A 23,349-nucleotide genomic window follows, 5' to 3' on the forward strand; every position below is an offset into this window, starting at 1 on the left:
TGCAGCATAACACACCTGGTCCTTTGAGGGCAGGAAAATAGGTTTTTACATACAGTATGTGTGTTGATGAGAAAGAGTGTTTTTATATGTATTAACTTTTTACACCCAGGCTGATCCTGTCAGCCAGACACTTCCACCTCCTGGTCTTTCATTTCCTTTCCTTTTCTTGGTCATACAATTGACCACCTCCTTAAACAACCTTATTGCTTATCCTGTAATTTACCAAACATGACACTGAACAGATAGTTTTAGTTGGTGTAAAGCTCAGAGATTTTTGAGGTCTTCATGCATCAGGAGTCCTCAGTAGACTAAATATCTGAGGGGCCGATCAGCGTTAGTAGCTGTGGGAATCTTCCACAGCCCACCATCAGCTGTGTTTTCTTCAAATGTGTTTATGTTTCAGGGTATCCTCATACAACTTTCGTATGATACATTACGAAAAGTAATGCATTAAAATTTGTGCATAATGCTACGAACGCCCAGCAACACGAGCGACCAGTGCGCCTAATGGTAAGACGATTTAAATGAGAACATTTTAGTAATCAAGTGAAAACAATGCAAAAAACTTGTTTTAAGGTGACGTGACATGATTGTTGATATGAGATAACCGTTTTGCATTTGCATTTTTCTAGATATTACATGCTTTACCTTATCTTTGAAGGTTACTAGCTTGAAGTTACTGCAAAAGGTTAGTTTGTATCCTAACTAAGTGGTTAGCATCACTAATTAGCATGTCTTTACATGGCTTTTGTCTTGGCTAATTGGTAAACTAAGTAATCACTAACGTTAGTTAAGTAATAAAACGATTAATTACACCCTGGTTTTCCCCTTAAATTTTCCCATTAGCTTCAAACTTAGCCTGTAAAAATTACTAGACAATGTTACAGCATATATTCTGTATCTGCTTATTCAAATGCTTCATTGAAGCTATAAACTCATATTGACTGAAATATTTTATTAATTCAAAATTAGGTTTGGGCCAAGCTGCATAGAGTGAGTATCTATCTATCTATCTATCTATCTATCTATCTATCTATCTATCTATCTATCTATCTATCTATCTATCTATCTATCTATCTATCTATCTATCTATCTATCTATCTATCTATCTATCTATCTATCTATCTATCTATCTATCTATCTTCACTTACATATATATTCATCTGAAGAGGAATGCTTTATCTAGTTATCGAAATATTTTAATGTCAGATATGGCAAAAGCAGTTAAGAGTGTATGCTTCAGGAGCATTAATAAAAGGTGTTTAGGAGGTGTATTGTTGGCCATGCAAAGGTATCTTATCTCAGTCAAGACCTTACCCAGCCCAACTCCAGACAGACAGGCCCTTCCGACCCTTCCACATCTATTACAACTCAACAGGCTGAACCTGATGATGTGACACTGAGCTGTTGTTCATGTTTTGAGACAGCATACAGTAAGGCAAATAAAAGAGAGCTGAATGCCTGGGATGCAGTCAAGGATGACATGATTAAGGTGTCGTTTAAATGTTCAGCACCAATCACTACCCAGTGTGTTATCTGCCTAGAACATACTAATTATAGGTGCCACTGCAGTCTTTTGTGAGGCTTGTCTGAAGAGGACTCAAAAGATCTCACTCTACCTTCCTCCACATGGAATGTAATAACCATAGCATGCACTCATACATACAGACATAACAAGATCATAGTAATTTTTAATAGATCAATTAGATTCTTTGTTTTAGCACCATGTAGTATTAACTGTTTGTGTCTTCTTGAGTTTGTTGTTTTAAAAACTCTGTTAGAGCTAGCATTCTTACAGAATGCCTGCTATGAGCCATCCTCCCTGGGATTATTCCTATAACCTGAAGGTCATGAGGCCTGTGTACATGAAGGACATGAAGGTCATTGTCAACACAGGTTTGTCATTTTACATTTCATTTACAATATATTTAATTTTCTTGACAGGTTAAGGAATCCAATCCTATTAAATGTGCAGCAATGATTTCCTTAAGTAATTCATCAAATTTGTGATGTATTTTAGAAAATTCTTATCTGTGGCTGTTTGCTGATTCCAATAATAATAAACATTAGGTATAGGTGACACATCCAAGTAATATTGCCTGTGTTGATAAGGTAGTCTTTATAGTAGTCTTTGGTTAAGTTTTTATTTTATTTCCCTTTTTTATTTGGCACGACGGTTCTGCATCGTCACTCAAAATGTATGAGAACCGGAAGCCTGCACTCTGCTAAGGTAATGGGCTGTGGCCAGCAGCAGCCAACAAGCCCCAGACAGCCTTTTCCATCCCTTTGCTAGAGCTTTTTGTTTGTCTGTCACTGGAGTGTCAGGTTTCTGGTGGGAGAATCCATATCCCAGTTTAGGCATCACCACTTCCGACAAAGAAGTTTGGTAGATGTTTGCCCACAGTTAGATGATGGGACCATGTTCTAGTTCGAACCTGGTTCTTGTTTGATTACTCATAACTGCATTTTCCATGAAATGATGGAACTGAATTGATATCTGCAAAATGAGTTCAAAATGAGTTCATTATTGTAATAATAATAGTAATAGTATTGGTGTATCAAACTGTTGCTGTGCATTTATGAAGGCTGTATGAGTATGAATGTGGAACCTTGTGTATCTTTCAACATTTGTTTTAAGAATTTGTAAGTACATTATTTATTGCCTGGTTGTTGCTGACCTAAACCCTTTCTTTGTAGCACCAGATACAAAACCAGGATTACTCTAAATGTTTGTTCCCAGGTGGATGGATATATGATAGTGACACTGGATGCCAACTTTGGCCTTGTGAGGAAGCAAAGCTCATGCCTGCTATCACATCCTGACTGCTCCAAGCCTCATGACTTGACTGACAAAACTGAGTCCATGAAACTGATTTAACTTCATTATTCCATTATTCCTCTCATAATTATCTACATTTTTCTTAAATCTTTAGGACTGTAGTAACTTCAAGGCTGAGGTCACAAAAGCAAGAAAAGAAGCTTGATGTTACAGAAGTGTTTTGAGCCTGTTGTCATAAAATTCCCCTGATGTTTGTCATCATGAGCCAAAGAGAATGGCAAGTTTATGACACGGTAAGGACATCTATGACTTTTGGCCCAGTTTTCCAGAATGATAATTCCCCTATTTGATTGTCCCTATTCATAAAATGCTTAGAATAGCATGACCCTAACACAAGTCATTCATTTTCAATCACCAAATATCATCCTCGTGGAATGTGTATGCGAAATTCCAAAATATTACTAAATGTCAAGTTTACACCATTTTATAATCTTCACTAATGTTAACAAAAAATAAACATTATCATTTTGAATGCCCTTATTGAGTATTTAAGTATAGCATAAATCGGATTTGATGCTGGAGATTGTCTGGATACTTATTGTTTACTTTTCCTCAGTATAAAGTGTTTCATCATTCACATGTTTGTGTTGAAATAGATTAGCCTATCCCCTGTATGTCATTGATGAGCAGTTCTGAAGATGTGAGGACAAGAACATACGCCTGCGAGTTATCTATGACATTGCCTGTGTTGTTGCCTCTTATTTGCATGAGTACATTTTCAAACTACTGTGTAAAACAGAATTATTGTATTGATAAAAGACTTGGACACACAAAGTTATGTCATACTGTGTTCAATGAGAAATCAGGGGAGAGCATACCACACAGTATCTCCTTGGCTGTACCAAATTTCACATTTATAGACGCAAATTTCTATGCCAGGTAATTCATAGAGACATCAGGACCTGTATGACACGTCATTCACTCTCCGTTTGGCCTCCATTTTCCTGTCTATCCACTGCATTGCTGAAATGAAGTAGAAATGCCTAAAAGTAATCTTAAATCTAACATTTTTCCCACCTGGTATTTGTCTAAATTTGTTTCAGAGCTGCACTGTTTAGGATAATATATTAGGAATATGCTCAGTGTATGTGATATTCTTCGACTTTGCTTTAATCACCGAAGTACAGCACCAGATGGCTCAATGGGTAACCTGTAAATATTCAGTGCTGGTAGTACAATGTAACCACTGTGCTTAATGGTTTAATTTTTAAAAGTGTTATATTTTCCAGAGTTTAGCTGGTCACACACAAATTAGTCAACATAAGTAAATTAAACTATGTCTTTACAGAGGTGCAGCTCTTGCAGAGATTAGACAAAGCAGAGAAAATATCAATTCTCATTCTCATTTTTGTTGTGTAGTGTTTCTGAGTGACACATGGAGAGATGGAAGAAAAATAAGATGGAGCTAGCCCAACAGAAACCAAAACCAATTAGTAAACACCTGAGGTGAATGTGTGAATGTCTTGAATATTGTAATAAGGTCACAAATATTATTAACAAGAATATTGCACATATGTTATACTTTCAAATGTTCAATGTGTTTATGTAAGACTATATGATAATTACACTAAGTGGCTTATTTGGGCAGCCTCATAATAAGAAATTGCAATAGTTCAACCTAGAAGTAACAAATGCATGCACTAGTTTTCCAGCATCATTTTGAGACAGGATGTGCCTGATTTTTGCAACGTTGCGTAGGTGAAAGAAGGCAGTCCTTGAATTTTGTTTCATGTGGGAGTTAAAGGATGAATCCTGATCAAAGATAACTCTGAGGTTCCTTACGGTGGTGCTGGAGGCCAGTGCAATGCCATCTAGAGTAACTATATCTTTAGATATGTGTCTTGGAGGTGTTTGGGGCCAAGTACAATAATTTCAGTTTTGTCAGAGTTTAACATTAGAAAATTGCAGGTCATCCAGGTCTTTATGTTCTTAAGGCATGCTTGAAGTTAGCTAACCAGTAGCTAACTGGTGAGTTTCATCTGGCTTGATTGATAGATATAATTGGGCATCATCCGCATAACAATGAAAATTTATGGAGTGTGTTTTCATTGTAACCGGTCAGGATCTAATTGATGAACTACAAAAAAGTCCATGTTTGTTTTTCTTGAGCTGTGAATTGTCCTGTCAATCTAAACCAAAAAACTTGGTTTTTGGACAATAAACACTGTTTTTGTAGAAGTTGATGTCTCAGTGACTTTCTAAAGTCTTGTCTATAGCCAGCTAGGTATAGCCAGCTTTGGTGTAATGAATAGCCTTACAAGTAACACTAACCATATTATTGTATCTGTACACTATGTTTTTTGTAAAAAGAACACATTTGTAAAAGAGGTCGTGCCCTCAATAGGTTTTCCATGTGTAAATGAAAGTTACTGCTATTCAATTTCAGTTTATAAAAATGAAAAGGAACATATTGTAGTATTGACTTTACAATACAGCTTTCCCACAATGAATTTATAGCCATGTTTTCTGCCATTGTCACAGCAGTTATTCACACTCATTCACAGCACACTTGAGAAATAAATAAAAGACTAATAAGTTACTTATTATACAATGATTTTACAGTCATAATCGGCCAGATATAGTGTGCGACATAGGTTCTTACATAGCCGTTTTTCTCATCCAGGCATGTGTAGATGAACTTTTTTCTCTCTTCCCATTGGCTGCTTTCGGTGTCAGTGATGCTGAAGCTGTAAACCACGCGATGTTCAACTTCTGTTTTGGCTAAAATAGCTGAAATAAACCAATGTTTTTACTTTTTATGTTAAATAGATACAGTGTAATTAGATATTTGATATATTTAGTATATATATCTTTTTACGGCCCTATTTATGTTTACAAGCCTACTTCACAAACTGGAAGAACTACCAAGCCAAAACCAGATTTCTAGAATACCCGCTAAAATATCTGAAATAAACTAACTAATATCTGAAATAAACTAACATCTATCTTTACATCTTAACATAGATCATCTAGATGCAGTGTAAATAGTAGTTCAGCTTGCTCGTGGTGGGATTTGTTGGGTCTCTGTAAATAATTTTACAAAGAGTACGGTCTAGACCTGCTCTATAGGAAAAGTGCAATGAGATATCTTTTGTTATGAATTGGTGCTATATAAATAAAATTGAATTGAATTGAATTGAATCTAGGGCATTTACAGGCTTGGAGGAAGGCCTGAAGTGCTTGGGTTATGGTTGAAAAGATCAACCTGTTCACATTCACAAGTGGTCAAATACTGATGCATTCCCTATCTACACAGCCCTGGAGATGTTTTGTATCTTTATTATTCTTGGTTTTGGGATTTTATATCAGCATGACATAGCTTATTCAATCAGAATCTGCCAATGCTAGCATTCAAAGAATGTATCTTGACATTTGCTCCCCCCCAAAAAAACGCAATACAGAAGAATAAAAATAGACAAAAGTAATAATAATAATTAAATAAACAAAGTAACATTAAAATTAAATTGAAATTTTAAAATCTTTTTACAGAATGTAATAGTAATAGTTCTGAAATGGGATATAAAACTTGAAATGAAATATTGACTGTACAAAGGAAATATGGACTGTGTTATGGACAAAGAAAAGTGTATGAAATATATGAAGGTGACAAGACCCAAAATTAAATGTGATGTGCATAAATAAATAATGTAACAGTGTAGGTTGAATGCAATGCGCAATATAAAGTCCAGTTTGATGTATGAACATGACAAGTGCAGGGATTAAATGAGGGATGTGAAAGGTAAAGTCCAGTTTGATAATCCATTCATTTGGCCATGGTACAAGATTTGAGTGCTTTATTGAATGACGTGGCTCAATACCTAATTGAGGAAGAATATGTTTTAAGAAAGGTGATTTCACAATTAAATATCCTCAGCCACATATTCTTGGAAATATAAAATTAAATGAGAAACTTCACATTTTTCAATCACAGGCTATAAAACGCCTTTTCTTGGGGCAAGAGATAGTGGCGTTTGGATTAAGGTTACGCCCGACCGGCAGAAATTTTAAATCAATGAAGCCCACTGACGGCAGACAGCCCAAAACACGAGTCGAACGCACCAAATCCACCCACAACATTACATACACATAGCAGTGTCCATAGCAACCACTATAGCAATGAACTGGCGAGACCTGAATGAATCTTCATAATAACTAAGGCTCATATACATTATGAGATAAGATTATGAAAATAAAATGCACATTTATGGGTAGAAATGTTATCAAAACGCTTTTTAATGCAGAAACTATCTTAAAATACTGTATTTCTCACTGTCATGTGACTTGACGCAGGGCAATAGAAAAGAACAGGAAAAAAAAACTTTATTTCTCAGAATTTAATGAGAAAAAATTCAAACTGATGTCCATAACATTAAACTATATAGCAACATAGGGACTTCTGATGTTGTACTGCACCTGCCGTCCTACACAATTTGCCTTTTGGATGATGGATTATACTCATTCACAGGCAGTAAAAGCACCTCGCTGAAAATATTGAAAGCTTAGGTGCAATATGTAGCCCTACAGTGAATTTGTGGTGCAATGAATAAGGTGGTGCATGCATCCTCCAGCTATTTCATAGTCTCAACACATCACATCAACATTATCCCAAAACTAAGCTTTCCTGTTTCTTTACCATGACCTTAGACTTACCATTACAATTTTACTGTATGCTAAAGTTTTTTTAAGTTTCACTGCTGCTCTGACATAATTCACTAATATCCGCTCAATATCCTCAACATCCACTTAGTCAAATCACCTACCAGTGACAATCCAAGGAAATTCTAACAATCTGAACAGTGGGACTGTGTGAAAAAATAGTTATGTTGTTGTTGTTTACATTACAACGATTTGTGTCTCAGAAATAAACACAATTCTGCACAGTTAGACTTTGTTTTCATTGAAGTTTTATTTATTACATTGCATCATGTTTGTTTTGGAATCATGAGCCTCATACTGCCTATGTTATATCATAGATCATATCGTAAGATAAGCAGAGCGTGCCTTTCCTACTGAATAGGAAATTGTGATAACTTAACTCCTTATCTTCAAGCAAATCAAAATTTAACATGCCAATTATGTCTCAGTCATTGCTTAGCAAACTCAGTCAAACCTTTGCAAAAGATTGTAGTTGTGACAACGCTTAATCTCTCTGTAGGCAAAAACAGATGCCCCATGTGGTGATATCTCAGTCTATCTTAATCAAGTGGCCTGTCTTATTTCTGAAAAAGAAATTTAACACTGCTCCATGGTTACATAAACTTGAATAACTCCCAATTCATGGTAAATCAGACAGACTTCTTAATTAGGGTGAACTGAACGTTTTCTTCTTAATGTTGACAGTAAAATCACCACAAAATATAAATCCTGCAATGCAGTAAATGCTACATGTTTCCTAACATTGAGGCATGTTTCAGGGTGTTGTGACACTGGCAGTGAAGGCACATGTTGCTTTTAAACCACATGCAGTGATCATGATTGGCATCATGAAAGCCACTTCTTTGTAGAGTTCTTCTTCTTGTCATCAAAATGGATGCGGCAGACACAGTACAAATTGCCTTGAGTCCTACCAAAGGACAAAGGAGGTGAAGCCAGTTAAGTGAAATCATCAACATATTCAAAGCAATGTCTCAAAGGCACAACTGTTGCCAAATGAAAATTGGGGTATTGCATGTCAATTCACCAGAACTGACACCCACCATCTCAGATCTTGCAGACCCTGTATCAGAAGATACATGCAGGTCAAAGAAGGGTTCCTGACATTGTTTTTGGTAAAAATGTTTATTGTATGTAAACGTAACACTGGGTGTATTTGTTTAAATGTCATATCCCTTCTAGTGACTACATGAAAAATAATTAACTGAGACACACAAGTTGCATAATACATAGTTTTTATATACATCATGAGTGTTATCCTTAATACTAATATTACATTATTGACTTAATATGGGTTAAGGTCAGCCATTTTGATTTCTGATATTCATTTAGCTCTCAATAAATTTGAGACTCTCAAGACTGATCTTTGGCACAAGTCATTTTGTTAAGGTGTCATAATCTTATGGTTGATGGGCATATTAGATAAATAATTGATTAATTTGATAATAATGCCACTGATTCATGGAGACTTATTAGGTTATCAAGATACAAGTCTCAGCTTACTGAAATACTATAAATATGCTTATATTTGGTTAAACAGATCCTACACTTTTTTTAAACAGTACATCAACTTAATATGCTGAGGAGCTGGCTGCAAATGTAACAACAGACAACAACTATTAATTTCATAAAACTGTATTATGTATCTTTGCACTATTGTGTTGATTTTCATATAACCAATATCAACTTTGAAATGCAGTGCAAAGTTGTTCACTGTGTGTTGAGTCAAGAAGTCAGTGGTTCCTTTGCTGCTCAATACATACACCTCTAAGTTGGACTTCTGGCGGTCAGATGACAAAATGGCCGTTTCCACACCCAAAGCCTCAAGTTTGAACACTTTCACAATATTTAGGTAAACAAGACGACCACAAAAATAGTAATTAATGAATTGTACACAAAATAGACAAAACCCACATTTAAAAATTCAACATACACTGAAGAAACAACTAATAACAGGGCTAGGCAATCTCTGTGAAAACAGTGTTGTCACTGGTGAAAATATTGTGAGAAATAAGTGTCGATTACATTAACTATGCATTAGTTGTGTTTAAGTGGATTCTAATATTCCACTAATAATTGTACTTGACTGACTACTATCTGACTACTAATGCTGACTACTAATCAACTGACCACCTTGATCTGAATAGACTAGCCCAACCAGTAGGAATTTAGTTTGAGAGGGGGTGTATAAGCCTTTGACAATGTCTTTAGTGTGAGAATATTAGTCTTGTAAACATTTGCCCCAACTACTTTTTTTTTACTGACTGCATGTGGTCTTACTGAGCATATTCTTTCATGTAGGGTAGATGTTGTTGCAATTAAGCACCTCTCATGCTTGCCTTCTCATTTTTAATAATTGCTCATTATATACATAAGCACCTCTTATGCTTGCCTTCTCATTTTTAATAATTGCTCATTACATACAAAACCTTACTCTCTCTCTCTCTTTCTCTCTCAAAACTGGCAGCGGCGGATGGCTGCCCACCATTGAGTCTGTGAATTCATTTGAAATGATGATAATAATCTAAATAAAAACACTCCACTTGTCTGTCACAATATTCTGTTCACATCACAACTTCTGTCAATCATTCTTACGTTTACAATAATACCACTAATGAAGATTCTTTCCAAACCTCTAACTTCAGCTGCTTCTGATGCTTTTTACTTTTGAGCTCCCTCATCTGCCTGCCCTTGTGTCCTAAGTACTGCTGCCTCCTATAGTATTTCTGCTTCTTGTCTTCCCCATATGAGGACCACCTGCCCTTTATATCGTTAATTTTGCCTGCAGTCTTACATTGATAAATGCAACATCAGTGTGTGAAGTACTTGCCAAATACTATCCTTGTGAACCCCTAGTGTAAACAGGGCCACTGTGTACAACAACAACAAACCTTTTAGTCTAACAATTAAAAGTATTTATTAAATATTGTCTCTAAATTTGTCCCTACAAATGTCCCTCTTGTGTGTAAAGTTTCAGCATTGAGGGCTCAGAAGAAACACAGGTTTCCAAACCAGTAGCTGACCAGTTCTTGATATTAATGGTAAATGGACTGAACTTATATAGCACCTTTCTAGTCTTTCTAACTACATATCACCCTATTCACAACTGCTCATCAGTTGAAAGAAACTAATCATTTACAGCAATTTGGGGTTCAGCGTCTTGCCCAAGGACACTTTGACATGTAGGCTGGGGGAAGCTGGGATCAAACCACCGATTGGTGGACGACCTGCTCTACCACTAAGCCACAGTAATGGTGAACCAACATGTGTCATTTCCTCCTTAAAAAAGGATTTCAAAGTTTCCCTCTGCTTCTGCATCTCTGTTCTCTCTTGTTAAGTAACAATAAACAAAGAAAAAGCTAGTCAGCAATAAATCAGTAGTAAAAAAGACAGTGTTGAGGGTAAGTGTGTATTTTGCATTCCATACCATATTTCTCATACACACTAGCCTAATGCTTATAGATCAGCAACTGTAACGCTTACCTCTCTGAGCCACCTTCAACCTGAATCATAACAAACATAACAAGAGAAACCTGCACAAGACATATTTGAGGAAGGGCCCACTCTATGCAGCTTGGCTCAAACCTAATTTTGAATTGTTCAACATAGACATAGTGCATGGTAAGTAATAAAACAAACTTACCACAGCCCTGGAACTGACAGGGACACAACTGGGAATTGGAGCTGTAAAGGAAGACGACATACATCATGTAAAGAGATATTATGCAGGCAGGCAGGCAGACCTGTGCTTTTGGGTTTTATTTTTCAAGTTCAAGGTTGAAGACAACAATGAATGTTCATGTTAGCCTACGTCATTGCTTACTTACAAAAATACAACAGAGCCACCACAGCCCTGATAACACCACAGGTGACAAGTGTCTTAGTAAAGGAACAGCCCGATTAAACTTGCAACCTAAGGTTCCTCATGCGGGATCAAATGCAGCCATGCTTTGTTCAAATTTGAAGCTAATGGGAAATTTAAGGGGAAACCCAGGGTGCAATTAATCATTTTATTACTTAACTAACATTAGATGTGATTACTTAGTTTACCAATAAGCCACAACAAAAGCTAATATTTGTGTAATAACATCAACCTAACATCACTGAAATCCTCAAAGCAGACACATAAAAACATGCTAATTAGTCATACTAACCGCTTAGCTACAATACAAACTAACCTTTTTGCAGTAACTTCAAGCTAGTAACGTTACTGCAAAAGATCAGCAAAGCATGTAATATCTAGCAAAATGGAGTGCAAAACGGTTATCTCATGTCAACAATCATGTCACATCACCTTAAAACTATTTTTCTGCATTGTTTTTGCTTAATTACTAAATTATCACTGTTTAAATTAGCTTGTTTAAATCGTCTTACCTTTAAATACCACCAGCTGACGGCCATACTCGGTTTTGCACTGCAGGATCTTGCGCAAGTGCACTGGTCACTTGTGTTGCTGGGTATGTAGCATTATGCACGAATTTTAGTGCATTACTTTTGGTAACATATCATACGAACCATTGTATGAGGAACATTGTTGCATATTTTTAGTTGAACAGATACAGTCTTAACTATAATACATGCAAAAGACTGAGGAGGTTAGAAAGGACATACAACATACATTGTGTTTATCACAGTTATCAAGATGAAAAATGTGACTGGAACAAAGCGAAATAAGTTTTATACTGTATGCATCAACTAAAACATTTTATTTCACACTGCTAGAAACCGTGACCATTTTTATTTCTGTCCCCGCCTGTCTTTGATCATTGAGTAGTTGCATGGTTTTTATGGTTTAGTTTTGTTCAAGTGTCAACTTGGGTTTCTGACTTTGTGTTGCCAAAACCTTCTATTGCTTCAGGCCCTGTGCTTTGCTGATTTCTGATCAAAGGATCACCTACAATAGCCCACTGTGGACAGTTGCTACATTTACACATAAATATCAAGTTTAAAAAGTGGATAGATTAAATACAGAAAAGGGTTATCGTTTACTTTATTAAGGGCAAGATATCCCACAAATATCTAGCTTTATCTCAAGTATCACTAACAAATCTGTATCCAGACATGCATACATTAACACATGTTTACAAGTGTGAGCAGACACAAACACTACTTGCAAACACACACGTGCAAACACACCCACACACCCCTACAGTTCAGTCAAGTACCCCTCTCAGCTGTGTGTCCCCTTCTGGAGTATCTTGCGGGTTATTTTTACCCATCTGTGTGAAACTAAAAAACACTGCCACAAGGACTGTTAAAAGTGCAGATGTCAAGACACATTTAAGTGCAGATAGGGTAGAGTTGTATTTGAGGACAGCACTGGAGGGAGAAAACTTGGTGCAACTGGGGGGGCAGTTTACAGAGCTGACCGCCTGTGTTATGAAGACGATATGTTTTTCTCACTTCACCCACAACAAGCTGTTTCTTCCTGATGTCAGAATGGAATCCCCGGTCCATCAGAAATCAGCGTCATCAGAGAATTCTGCACATCATCTTTGCTGGAGTTTGACATTTATCCCTGAAACTGAAGGGATTCACCTGGACTGCATTTAACACACTGGGTTTAGCTCAGTTTGAGTGTGTTGAATTTTCTCGTTTCACTGCTTGGCTTAAAACTATTGAAAACATGTATTTTAGTGGCCATTTGAAGTGGCCACCAAAGTTGGCTGATGCAGTACAGGCTACATGCAGACAAAACTTCTGTACTACTACTACTTCTGTAGTGTCAGTTCTACTTTATATGACACTGTATGCTTTAGCAGATAAGAGGGCAAGAGGAGATGACTTGCTACAAGATATAAATCAAATTTAAACCCAAAATGTCAAGACAAGAGGGTACATTTGTTTCCAAACACAGAAATCCTTAATATTAGACAACACTGTGGGCACCAAAGATAAAAGTTTGGATTGAAGATTTAAAGAAAGATGGAGAGATAAAAAGATACACAATATATAGAGATTAAAAAGGAAATGACAACCATAGATGGTCAAGTGTTTTGCATCTTACACATCATCTGACGAGATTTCTTCCTAAAAAACTTTTCTCAGTAGAGCTGATAAGAAGATAAATTAAAGAATTTGTCTAAGGGAATAAGTGTCACAATTACAAAGCAGCACAAAGAAGGACAAGGTCATGGTATTGAGTCTGAAGTTGAAGACTCTGAAGGTGATGACTCACCTTTTTACAGGCAACAAAGTTTAAATACCACACATCCACACACACACACACACACACTCACACACACACGGGAGGTGTTCAGTACAGCTGCAGTCCTATGAAGGGCAAGCCATAGCCAAAGCCACTTCCATCATTAATCTTCAATCAAATCTTCTCTTTGTGAAGAAGACTGAGACACAGGCACACACAACTCCAGAGGTATACACAGAAAGTTTAGAACACAAAATTGCAAAATCAAAAGCTAAGTGAAGCTGGAAAGAAAAAGTGCACCTGAACAACGCACTTACTGTATCTTATTTTTTATTATTTATTTATTATTATTTTATTATGAAACTGTTTCTTATTTCTTGAGAGAGAATTTGCAACAAAAGTAGAGGTGTCACTTTGTGAAATGTGCCAAAAAGCAGAGATAATGTACATCATCACAGTTGATGGACATCCAGAAATTTTACAGGCAACTTGTAACTACAGTATAACACTACTAATTGTTGCAAGTCAGATGTGTCTGATCAAAAAAGGTACCAGACAGAATTTAGAAAATGTCTAGACGACCCAACAACACCTTCAGCTCTCTGTAGTTACACTGTGGCTTTTATCAAAATTGACACCCTCCATGTTGAAAACTTTGCGGGTCTCAGAGGGGAGCGGACAAAAAAAATGACATGGTGTGAAGTTAATGGCAGCTGAAGGCAGTCAGGCAGCATGCAACATCCATCTGCTTAGTAGGGGTGTTGATGGTTTTGGGAGGCTTCCATTTCTCACATTGTGTGAGATTCATTTGGCAGGGATGCTTGTGTAGATGGGTGTAAACTTGAAAATAAAAAACAATTACAGTCCAAGCATGGAGAGAAATGGATACAGAGACTGAAGACAGAATAAAAATTGCCCCTCTGAGCTCAGTTATAGTGATATTTTTAGCCAGACATTATTACCATCTTTTCAATTGGCTCTTTGTTCCAATTTAGAGTAAAGGAGTTGGACTGAGGAAATTTTCAAACAACTGTGTTCCAACAGCTCAAAGCATTATGGGAGTGTGTGTCATATGAAAAGCCCTCTTTACTTCCTGTGGCGTTGTATCAGCCACAGGAGAGTTGGTCTAGTTAAAAAGTGTTAGTTATTTTGAAATTTGAAGCACAATGTACATTTCTATTATTTATGTCTAGAAAATGAACCCACATCCCTGAATGTGTGAAACCTCATACACATATGCAGACACATGCTCACGCTTTCATAAACATGGACATCAAGCAACACTAACAGAAACTTTTCACTCAAATCCTGCATGGTAAACTGGATGTTGAATTTTTTCAACAGGAGATCAGTGATTACCGACTCAACACATACATGCATACCAATCCCTTCTGCCAAAGCCTTGAGGCATCAATAGAGGAGTCTACTACTACTAACCTCCTATCAGCGTCTCAGTTTGCTGGAAAATAAAAGTGACTGCTCATTAGACAGACTTGAGTGCACCTTATGTGTACTGTATGTGATACACACTTTGGCTCAGTATGTTTACAGTATGTACAGTATGAGAAGGAGTGTGTCTCAGTTTGTACATGTTAACGGTGAATCCTCCATGCAAGTTAGTCACGGAGTTCCACAAGGTTCTGTGCTTGGACCGATTCTAGTCACCTTATATATGCTTCCTTTAGGCAATAATATTAGGAAACACGCCATAAACTTTCATTGTTATGCGTATGATACCCAATTATGTCAAGCCAGATTAAACTAATCAGTTAGCTAAACTTCAAGCATACCTTAAGGATATAAATACCTGGATGACCTACAATTTTCTGATGTTAAACTTTGACAAAACTGAAGTTAACACCTCAGAGACACATTATCTAAAGATATAATTACTCTAGATGGCATTGCCCTGGCCTCCAGCACCACCGTAAGGAACCTCAGAGTTATCTTTGATCAGGATTTATCCTTTAACTACCACATGAAACAAACTTCAAGGACTGCCTTCTTTCACCTACGTGACATTGCAAAAATCAGGCACATCCTGTCTCAAAATGATGCCGAAAAACTAGTCCACGCATTTGTTACTTCTAGGTTGGACTATTGCAATTCCTTATTATCCGGCTGCCCGAATAAGTCCCTGAAGACTCTCCAGTTGATCCTGAATGCTGCGGGACGTGTACTGACAAGAACTAGGAAAAGAGATCATATTTCTCCAATATTAGCTTCTCTGAACTGGCTCCCTGTAAAACCAGCTTAGAATTTAAAATCCTTGACTGAAGATGAGGACTCTAAGCACCCAACCGGCAGCAGCAGATTGCCACCCACTCTGGGTCTGGTTCTGTCCGAGGTTTCTGCCTCTTAAAGGAAGTTTTTCCTTGCCACTGTCGCCAAGTGCTTGCTCATGGTGGGATTTGTTGGGTTTCTGTAAATAATATTTTAAAGAGTATGGTCTTGACCTGCTCTATAGGAAAAGTGCAATGAGATATCTTCTGTTATGAATTGGTGCTATATAAATAAAATTGAATTGAGTTGAATTGTTTTTGTTTGTTAATGACAAAACTACTGAGAGAGCACTAGAGGTGTCACAGTACACACAATTCATGGTTCTGAGATATCAGTGGAGAGAGTGAAACCTGTGATCAAAGCCCAAGGTATGTTTGAATTGTATGGGCAGAAACCAGAAACACAACAAAAAGCACAAATTCAGCTCGATTTCTTGTTCTGTTCTTACTGACAAAACAAATGTACCACTCAATGTTTGTTTTCAGTGGTGGGTGGGCCTTCAGTGCCTTGCCTCCTTGCTTCTCATTGGCTAGTGTGCTCTATCAAGGGGTGACTGTAGCTTAGTAGTGGAGTGGGTCGTCAACCAATTGCAAGGCTGGTGGTTTGATCCCGGCTTCCCCGAGCCCACATGTCGAAGTGTCCTTGGGGAAGACACTGAAACCCAAATTGATCCTGTGGGCACCTGCCATCAGTGGGTGAATGTGATACATAGTTGAAGCACTTTGAGTAGTCGGAAAAGACTAGAAACTATAAGTACAGTCCATTTACCAATATGTTTGCACTGTAGTTTTCAAAATAAATATTCTACCTCTTTGCCTTTAGACAGTACAATGTCAACACACACATATATATATATATATATATATATATATATATATATATATATATATATATATATATATATATTTTTTTTTTTTTTTTTTTTTGCTGTAACTAACACGCAAAAACCGTAATGCTCCCATATAGTGGATCTAAATGTCATGCGTGGATCATCCAGTTCTGGTCTCTCATTTTTGTTTGCCATCTGGAGACAGTGCCACTACATGAGCTTGACTAACTGGGTCTGAATACTACAAGTTTGAAACAGGAAAAAATCTGGGGGTGTGGAGTTAGAAAGAAGTGAGCTCTGTAGCTCTCTCCTCATCTCTGCTTGAGGCTCTAGGCTACATTAGCCGCTACTAGCATAACACACCAAATTCCTGACCCAACTGTCAGAGGTCGAGTTGCATTGTGGGTAATGTAGGCAGCAGGTTTTGACAAGGATGGGGAATGTGTGGAATAAAAAAGACAATGTCTCTGGTTCTGCTGCATCGATTTTGATCCTTTTAAAAAAAAAATGTCCATCCTTATGTTATAGGGGTGCAATACTAAATTGGTAGCGTACTCTTTGAAAAGCTCCATATGGCAAATAGCTCAAACAACTCCCTGTAATGTAAAATGGTTGCTTGCACTGCCCATAACCCAAAGATTCAACACAACCCTCTTTTAACTCTTCACAATCTTTTGTCTTCATTCCCTTTTTAGTGATAAATTTGTAATTTATGCAAAAACTAAATTTCATTGTAATGTGGATATGGGAGGTAAATATCATGTTTATCTTTTTACAATACAATTAAAAAAACTTGTTAAAAGTGTTAATGAAAATCTATCTTTGAGGTCTGTAGAAATGTATATATATTTTCAAATAACGTTGTGTATTGCTGTTAATGGGTGCAGGTACTGAGTGTTGGAATGTGTGCAATGTCTATGTGAGAGAAAGAGAAAGAATTAGTGTGTGTATGTGTGTACAGGTGCAGATGTGTCATCAAAGTCACTAATACTACTGTATGTATGCATGAACTATAAGTACAGTGTATTCTTGAATGTGCAAGTGTACATTTGTGTATGTACATTTAAGTGTGTGTGTGTAGTTATATAGAGAGAGTACATAATCAAGGCCAGTGAGCCATGCAGTGCAGAAGTGACAGAACCTCACACACACTTCCTCTGCTTTGTGTGTGTGTGTGTCTATGTGTGTGTATGTAGCGCACTGCCTCAGGGCAAAGCATGAAGTTACACCACCACTTTTACATAATATAGATTAGAGATGGAGGCAATGGGAGATGAAGAGAGAGAGAGAAAGAGAGAGAAAAAACAAAGAGCAAAAAAGAGAAAGAGTGTGGAAGAGAGAGCTAGTGGGCAAGACAGAGAAGGATGGAGAAACAGAGCCGATGGGAATGAATATAGAAAGTGAGAAAAAGACTGAATAAAAAGAAAGTGGTGAAAGAAAAATAACAATAACAAAACTGGAAAGGCCCGTGGAGGATGGGCAACGTGACACTGTAGTCAGATTGGAATCGATAGTGATCATAGTTGAAAGAAAACATTGTTAACTGTGGGCAGGAGACACAGTGCAAACTTTCATTTTCCCCAGTTGTGATGCTTGGAAAGCCTCAGCAAGCACGGTCAATATTTCACAATGAGCGCATGCGCCAACGTGCATGCTGCCTGTTGCCGTAGCTCCGTCTCGTCGTCTTACTTTTTCCAACTTTTAGCTTTCCTTTTTCTTCCAAACTTGAGTAACTTGTGTGTAAGTATAATTTAAACTACGCTCTTTACGAAAATGAGCGTAGAAAGTGTTTTAGTACTTTTTTTCGCCGTGAAACTTCTTCTCCTTCTACTCGGTCAGGGCACCGCTGCAGATCAGCTGTATGGCCGCATTGTTTACACCAGGGAACGGCTGATCGTACTGAAGCCGAGCGGCATGGCGCTAGGGACAACTGAGATCTGGAGGAGGACACACCGAGGATGCAGAGGTGGAACAAAGCGGCGAGGGAAGAGAGAGGGGTGCAGACAAAAGAGACTTAAGAACAAGAAAATGGACGAGCTAACAGCGTTAGCACGGAGTCAGACGGCGTTTCGTGAGTGTAGTTTGATGTGCTTCTCAGAGACATGGCTACACCAGGATATCCCGGATCATAACATTTCCATCGACGGCTTCCAGACTGTTCAGGCCGACAGGGATCCCACCGGGAGCAGTAAGCGGAAAGGCGGCAGGCTTGCTGTTCAGGTCAACAACAGATGGTGTAACCTTGGTTAACATCAAGCAGAGTATCTGCAGCCCGGACATTGAACTGTTAGCTGTGAGACTCAACACCCGAGTGCACTCATATTAATCTTGGGTGACGTCAACCATGTCAGTGTTTCAACAACATCAACCCCCCCCCTCTCAAAACACGGCAGCGGCGGGGGTGGCCTTCCACCATTGAGTCTGGTTCTGTCCAAGGTTTCTGCCCTCTTAAAGGAAGTTTTTCCCTTGCCACTGTCGCCAAATGCTTGCTCATGGTGGGATTTGTTGGGTCTCTGTAATTAATATTATAGAGTACGGTCTAGACCTGCTCTATAGGAAAAGCGCAATGAGATAACTTCTGTTATGAATTGGCGCTATATAAATAAAATTTAACTGAACTGAATTGAATTTAACTAATTTCACCCAGTATGTGAGTTGTCCTACTAGAGAGGAGAGGACACTGGACCTGCTGTATGCTAACGTTAAGGACGCATAAACTGGACATTGATCATTACATCTCTGCAATACTTAATAATAATTGTGCAATATTCTGTGTTATTACTTCTGTGCAATATACTCTTTTCAGTTTAAAATTCCCTATTTATTGATATTGATATTTATCCATACCTCTATTACTGCTGTGCAATATCCTCCGTCTCATTATAATCTTAATAGCTACAGTTATCTTGACAGTTCATGCACTATTACTTTAAACCGTATTATTATCATCATCAACCGGTAAACCCACTTTGTACCCACACTTATTTTAATTTTATACTTAAATCCACTTGGTACTTAATATATTTTCTTACCTGTATTATAGTGTATTATATTTTTTGCTTAGTACTTCTATTCCTGTGTGCACTGACGTGATAGAGAGCTGCTGTAACAAAAGAGTTTCCCCTCAGGGATCAATAAAGTATTTCTGATTCTGATTCTGAACTGGTCAATATTTTATACATAGTGAAACATCACTGCTCATTCATGCTCATACTCAGTATTAGAAAGAACCTGTCCTGGCAAGCACAATTTTCAAACAACAGTTAAAAAAAGCTCATCAAAATTTCAGAGGCTTCCATAAACACACTGAACTCGAGCCTGTCAGCTAAATGGACGAATCCCATCCTAACCCTTTCTCAGACTTATTCCAACACTTACATTTGAAATAAAGATCTGGTCGAGTTTTTTTTTCACCTTACAACATTAATACACAAACTGCTGTGCAGGCATACTCATGGACACAGATGAGGGCATAAGGTTGACATTGACCTGTAGCTTTATCTTTCACCAAAAGACTAGCATATTAATAGATAGTGTCGGCTGAAAAATTGACAGTCAGTGGACAGAACATCCACTGCAGTGTGGACAATGTAGAGGAGAAAGAATACTGGATTATTATACTGTGATAAAAATTAACAAATGCATTTACATCCACAAAAAATGATGCTACTATAATGTCTTCTAACCTTGAATTCAATGCTGTTAAATCCAAAGAGTCCCAACTGTTTTTAAAATGAATGAGACCAACTCTTACCAAAAGGTTGCTGGTTTCAAAGTAAAAACTCTCCTGATCTACAGCAGCGCTGCAAACGCCTGTTAGATCTCTGCAATAAAGTTTAGTGCCACAGAACCTGCCAGCTAACTTTCAGAAGCACGAAGCAAGTTAATGCCAAGCTGTTAACTCTGTGAGGACAACAAAGACGAGCGTCTGGATCCTCCGATCTCTACAAACGGACACTGCACAGCAAAAGACTCTTCAATGGAACCACACACGCTAAGTTGATGTTAGTTATGTTATGCTCCTCACAGACAGAGTCTTTGCATGCTAACTCCTTTTAACTTGCCACCATTATCCTAAACAGATCATACACATACAGCTCTAGTTTGGCCCTTAAAGACAACCACACCCGGCGGAGAGAAAGTTTAAAGCTCCTGCTGCACATGCTTTCCACGTACCAAGACATACGGAGGCAGAACAAAGAAATATACACACATTCTTTTGCTTGATGCAATGTTAGATCCAAGCAGCCATCTTGGACGTGCACACACACACACACACACACACACACACACACACACACACACACACACACACACACACACACACACACACATCCCTTCGTTCTGTAGTTTAGTATTTAGAGTTAGACTTCACATTGTGTGTTTTTGCTTTGTTTATCTTTTAAATAAATGCTTGTGTATAATTATGCTGTCTTTAATGTTGCAAAAGAGTGAATAATTTGCCAACTTCTTCTATGTTGGACTCCAAATCCTTCAACCTACTTGCTATTGGTAGTAATTCTGGTTATAGTTATTAATTTAATTATGAATCCAAGTTATCAATCCGAGTTCCAAATTGATAGTTTAGTGTATTTTATGAGACTCAATCAATTAATTGATTCTTTAAGAAGAGTGGTGCCCCCAAGGAATTTATTCATTAAAGTTATTTATGATTATCTTTGATAATTCTGATAGCCACAATTAATTGATTGCACCTACAAAAGTGGGTGCCCCCCTTTAACTATTGTAAATCACAACACCACAATCCACAATGTATGATGGCAATATAGGGATTAAAGTAAATCAAGGTGACTCTCTCCTCTAGACTATAAGGGCAGCTGCAATGCATCTGTATTTTTCATGTTTCTAGGTGAAATACAAAGTAAACAAAAAATAAGGAAATAGGGAATAATAATCCCCTAAGAGAAAGTCGTTTTGGAATTTTCCTGTCCCTGTTTTGCCACAAAGCTGCTCCATTTTTCCCCATAAGGGCACCTCTTGAATCGGTTTCTAAATCCTCTCCGCCAAAGTAGGACTCTTCTTCTTCAGCACTGTTCTTTTTCTTTTTAGATATAAAAGAGACTTACACTTATATACATTTGTTTCTGAGCCTGTCATCAAATGACCTGAAACCAGAGGTCATTTGAATTCACATCAAAAATCTACTTACTGTATTAATAATTCAAAACAAATAGGTTATTGACACCTGTTGTGTAGTTTACAGCTGTAAAGTTTTGGAGGCAAACTTCAATTATCCCTCAAAAACAAAAAATATTTCTATCATTGTACCTGTTTGTGCAAGGTATTCCAAATTGATTAATTGATACTTTACGATAGGTCTTCTATTTCACACTGACAAAAACACTAGCTGGCTTCTCATTTCTAGCTGATGACCGTGGATTTTGTCGGTTGAAACTAGCTAGTATAATGTAATGCTAACACTAACACTCAATGAGTTGGTTGAACACTGTCTGCAGCTGACTTTTTAATATTTACACATTTCTGTGTGGCTGATGATTGGTTGACTGAACATGCTGCTGCTCTCCCCCACTCACTGACTGAACACAGTCAGATCAGAGAGCCACAGCCACATGAGTGCATATTCACTGAGAAATATTGGCAACTCTCTTAAAGTGAGAGGAGTCTGCCCAAAAAGTCGCTAGATTTGTTTGCCAGATGCTGCGAGAAAGTTGCTAAGTTGGCAACACTATTCCTAAACCAAATAAAGAGTAGCCAAAGTCGTTATTACTCTAAACCCTGATATAGTGTCTTGACTTCCACAGGGTGGATGTTCCAGTCCAAACAGGTATTTTTCTAACATAACCTGAATGCCACAAAAACATGTAGTTAGCTAATGACATGCCACTTGCCTTTGGAAATAACACTAAGTTAGATTTCCACTCTAAGTAGTAAGCATGCTAACGTTTTCAGCTTACTTTACATTAGATAAACAAGAGTTTAATACATTCCTTACACTTTTTCTGTTTTGTTTTGGTTTTGTGAAGGCTAAAATACACCACCCTCCTAACTCTTTTTCAAAGCCTGACAGACCTGCCATGCCTAGTGCTGGTTGTTAGGCTATGATTGGACAATAGCTGTTCGGGGGAGAGGTTTAGAAAATGGTCAAGTATAAGGCAATCTAGTGTCATAGTACTTTAGTGTCAGAGACTGGTGATGACCAGAGAAAAACTTTGTTTCTACAATGTCACTTTTCTTGACTATCACCTACAGAACAACCTGTGTATGTATATTAGTTTATATACTGTATGAGTGTGTGTAGAAGCATACTGTATTTTGTTTGTATCGATGCTTATGATTATGCATATGTATGGGTATGTGTGTGTATCAGTTTGACGTCTGCCTGCCGCTATGATTGGCTTCCTGGCTGACCTTTTTATCTCCAGCTTTGACAGTTCCCATTACAACACAGCAAAGGGGCATATTTCCTCAGCCCCAATCTCTTTCGCACCATCTCCCTCCTCCTCCTTCTCCTCCTCCTCACCCTTCTTCTTCCAATATTCATCAGGACAATCAGTGCTTAGGAAGGTTGCTCCCTCTCGCTCTGGATATCTTTTTCTTTCCATCTCTCTTTGTCTT

General features: G+C 37.7%; 1 protein-coding gene and 2 long non-coding RNA genes across 8 annotated transcripts in view; all 3 read right to left on the reverse strand.

Annotated features, from left to right (window-relative positions):
- The window catches only part of kcnh2b (potassium voltage-gated channel, subfamily H (eag-related), member 2b), a 415,530-nt gene that overhangs the window by 56,209 nt on the left and 335,972 nt on the right, over nt 1-23,349 (reverse strand). The gene's annotated exons all lie outside the window — the stretch shown is intronic.
- The window catches only part of LOC122866586, a 39,853-nt gene that overhangs the window by 6,041 nt on the left and 10,463 nt on the right, over nt 1-23,349 (reverse strand). The window lies entirely within an intron of this gene.
- Nucleotides 7,729-15,245, reverse strand: LOC122866584. 2 transcript variants are annotated; one of them, XR_006375755.1, is made up of 4 exons: nt 11,867-15,245; nt 11,136-11,176; nt 8,536-8,555; nt 7,729-8,402 (listed from the first exon to the last, which is right to left on the reverse strand). It is a non-coding gene; the product is annotated as an uncharacterized LOC122866584 (long non-coding RNA). The 2 variants fall into 2 exon arrangements; XR_006375754.1 differs by lacking the exons at nt 11,136-11,176; nt 11,867-15,245 and having other exon boundaries at nt 8,536-11,127.

Source organism: Siniperca chuatsi, linkage group LG19 (assembly GCF_020085105.1).
Source record: "Siniperca chuatsi isolate FFG_IHB_CAS linkage group LG19, ASM2008510v1, whole genome shotgun sequence".
Taxonomy (NCBI): Eukaryota; Metazoa; Chordata; class Actinopteri; order Centrarchiformes; family Sinipercidae; genus Siniperca; species Siniperca chuatsi.